The sequence below is a fragment of the Myotis lucifugus genome, unplaced genomic scaffold (assembly GCF_000147115.1).
Source record: "Myotis lucifugus unplaced genomic scaffold, Myoluc2.0 scaffold_417, whole genome shotgun sequence".
Lineage (NCBI taxonomy): Eukaryota > Metazoa > Chordata > Mammalia > Chiroptera > Vespertilionidae > Myotis > Myotis lucifugus.
The window spans coordinates 16,234-19,513 of record NW_005871465.1 but is presented as its reverse complement, the minus strand read 5'-3'; the positions used below and the strand labels follow the sequence as shown (position 1 = coordinate 19,513).

Sequence of the window (3,280 nt, the reverse complement as noted above, 5' to 3'; positions counted from 1 at the left end):
TTAGTACCGTAAATCCGAATATATTCAACTTTCAGACAAGATCTGCAGAGATAACAACGTTTAAAGTGTTTCCCAAGGCAAAATTTGTAAAATGTCCATCATTTCTAAACTCAGGACAGACATGAATGTTTTACGATCCTGTTGAGAGAGAGACGTGGCGCAGAGAGTATCACTCAATCCCATCTTTGGTACTGTTAGACGAAGAGCCACATAGTGTCTAGTGGGGAAGCACAAGTCCATAGTCATGCTCCGGGGACAGGGCGAACGACCAGTGATACACGTCATGAGGAGAGGACATTCAGTATTTTCTTTAACCGATGGTACTCTCTTTAAACGGAGTCGGGGGGGGGGGGGGGATCCCCTCAGCCAGCCTGCACCTTCTCCAATCCGGGACCCCTCAGGGGATGTCTGACTGCTGGTTTAGGCTTGATCCTGAGGATCGGGCCTAAACCGGCAGTCAGACATCCTTCACACAATCTGTGATCGCTGGCTCTTAACTGCCCACCTGCCTGCCTGCCTGATCGCCCCTACTGGCTCCCCGCCAGCCTGATCACCCCTGGTCACCCCCAATGTCCCCCCTGCCAGCCTGGTCTCCCCTCACTGCCCCCACTGCTGCCTGGTTGCCCCCAACTGCCCCCCCTCCTGGCTTGGTCGCCCCTCACTGCCCCCCTCTACCAGCCTTGTCACCCCACACAGCCTGCTCTTCAGTCATTTGGTGGTCCCTCACTAACCCCCCTGCTGGCCTGGTCGCCCCACTCAGCCTGTTTGGTCGTCTGTTCAGTCATTCATTCGGTTGCGATGGCCCCTGGCTCTTTATATATATAGATTACAGTTTGCCTTGTTATAATACACTAGAGACCTGGTACATGGATTTGTGCACCAGTGAGGTCCCTTAGCCTGGCCTGCACCCTCTCGCAATCCGGGACCGGGCTGAAACCATCAGTCCAACATCCCCTGAGGGATGTAGTAGTGTCGGAAGCTGCAGGCAGCTGGGGAGGAGCCAGTGCCGCTCTGCTCATCCCAGCCCCACTGTGCCTGCGGCCGCTGCTGCTGTGGAAGCACACTGACCACCAGGGGGCAGCTCCTGCATTGAGCGCTTGCCCCCTAGTGGTCAATGTGCATCATAGCGACCAGTAGACTGTTCAGTCACTTTGTTGCTCGGTCACTCTGGCTTTTATATATATAGATTTGTGGCTTCATGATAAAATTAACTCAAGCTAATTTGCATGACACAAGAAAGAAAGCATTAAATGTATTTCTGAAATAAGTTTTTCATTTAATTTTAGAATCTCAAAATAGCATTAGCCCTTGGCATTGCTTTAAAAAAAGGTTTGTTAAACACTAAACTAGCTAAATAACTTGCTTGAAAGCTTTAAACACAATTGGTATAGAAAATGTTTTCCCTCTCATCTCAATCTTACATATTTGGAGGAGGTAAGGGGAAAAGGCAGACAATTTCTTTAGCAGCATCTACAGTTAATCCATCTAACACCTTAAACTGGAAAGCCCAGGACTTACCCCATTAAAAAGAACTGGGCAAATATCAGAAGTTACACACTTCATAAACCAAAAGACAATAATTTTAGGTTTATGGTAAGTAAAATATTTTTGATAAACTTTTTAACATTAAACTAGAGGAATCATCTCTTCATTGTGAGAAAGGCATAACAGAAAGTGAAAGACATTTAAACTAAACTGATTTTCAATCCTCTTTGAACAAAAGAAATGAAAAATAATGGCGGATTAGCTAAGCTTCATGCTCTAACCAAACTAATTACAGTGATCTTTAAATGTCAATAGCCCACCTGACTAGGTGGCTTAATAGTTTGATAATTTTGCAATAATGTTTTTAAAAACACAAAGAACCCTGGCTGGTTTGGCTCAGTGGATAGAGTGTCAGCCTGTGGACTGAAGGGTCCCGGGTTCGATTCCAGCAAGTGGCACATGCCCAGGTTGCTGGATGCTCAGTAGGGGGCATGCAGGAGGCAGCTTATCAATGATTCTCTCTCATCATTGATGTTTCTCACTCTCCCACTCCCTTCCTGTTTGAAATCAATAAAATGTATTTTAATAAATAAATAAAAACACAAAGCCGCTAAAATGATCCGATCACGCAATGTTCATCTTATGCGTTCTGCATCTCTTTGCCAAGCTTGCAGCTGAGGGCCTTGTTCCAATCAATCTTAGTGCGTGTAACTGGCAGCTGTCGACATAAGGCTTTGACAGTAGTGTCCGACATTGTCTGAAAATTCTCACTGATGGCAGTCTGGTATTCATTTTCTGAAGCTTCTACAATCTTTATAAATTCTTTTGCTGTTTGCACCTCATTAGACACTGTTAAGGAATCGTGTATATCTTTATGACTCACTAGCTGAACATTACCATCTTCATAATAATGAACCTGAAATTTCAAGATGCCAACCACTTGAGTGGTTGAAGGAGTGATTGTAAACTTCCACTCTGACCTCCAATGACCATTCCAAAAGTTTTTTGCTTGGAACTGATGGCTCTCTGTGCATGCAATAATGGTTTGCTGTCCATATGTTTTTCACCACATACATACAGACCCCATGCGGATAATGTTCTTTTACGTAAGCTTGCAGAGCCGTTTCTACTCAAGTTCTCCATGATTCAATTGCGTTCTCTGCTTCATACGGTCCTGGATCAGTCGCTTCCTTTCTTAAGTGATCAAATTTGAAACAGATTCTGTTTTTTTGGATCCAAAAACTTTCCATTTCTCAAGTCGCCATGTTTTGTTATCGATACCTGATCTTCATCACCGTCAGTTTTTACTGGAGTAACTGGTCCGAGTTATATTGTGCAAATGCTTGGGCTGCTCCTTCCCTGAGAAGATTACCATTATTAAGCAGCAACCGGACATCATCAAACACCTCATTAAATTCTCTAGGAGAGGCATGTATGATGAATTTTGCTGCTTTTGAACCATAGGCACCCCATCTTGTTAGAATTGCCTTTTAAAAATTTTCACTAAACATAGATGGTCCTTTGTTCTGTTAATTAACTCTGCTATTCCTGGCTTCTGTAAACATGCTTGCTTGAATAATAAGGAATGATAAGCTCCAATTATCTGTGTCTGCAAGCTGCTCTTGCTAACGTAAGGGTCTGTGCTGTCCCAGTACCTCCCATGGCACGGGCTTTAAGTTATTCTGAATATGCTGTGCTCAAAGCCTACAGCCTCCTGCCAGGATATCATACTAAGACACCTCTTGCCCCATCCCCAGATCAATAGAGCGTCTTTGGAAAGGCTCTGACAAAGGGA

General features: G+C 44.4%; 1 pseudogene; it reads right to left on the bottom strand.

Annotated features, from left to right (window-relative positions):
- Positions 1 to 2,125: 2,125 nt before the first annotated feature.
- LOC102421723 lies at positions 2,126 to 3,147 on the bottom strand (annotated as a pseudogene).
- Between the last annotated feature and the right edge of the window lie 133 nt (positions 3,148 to 3,280).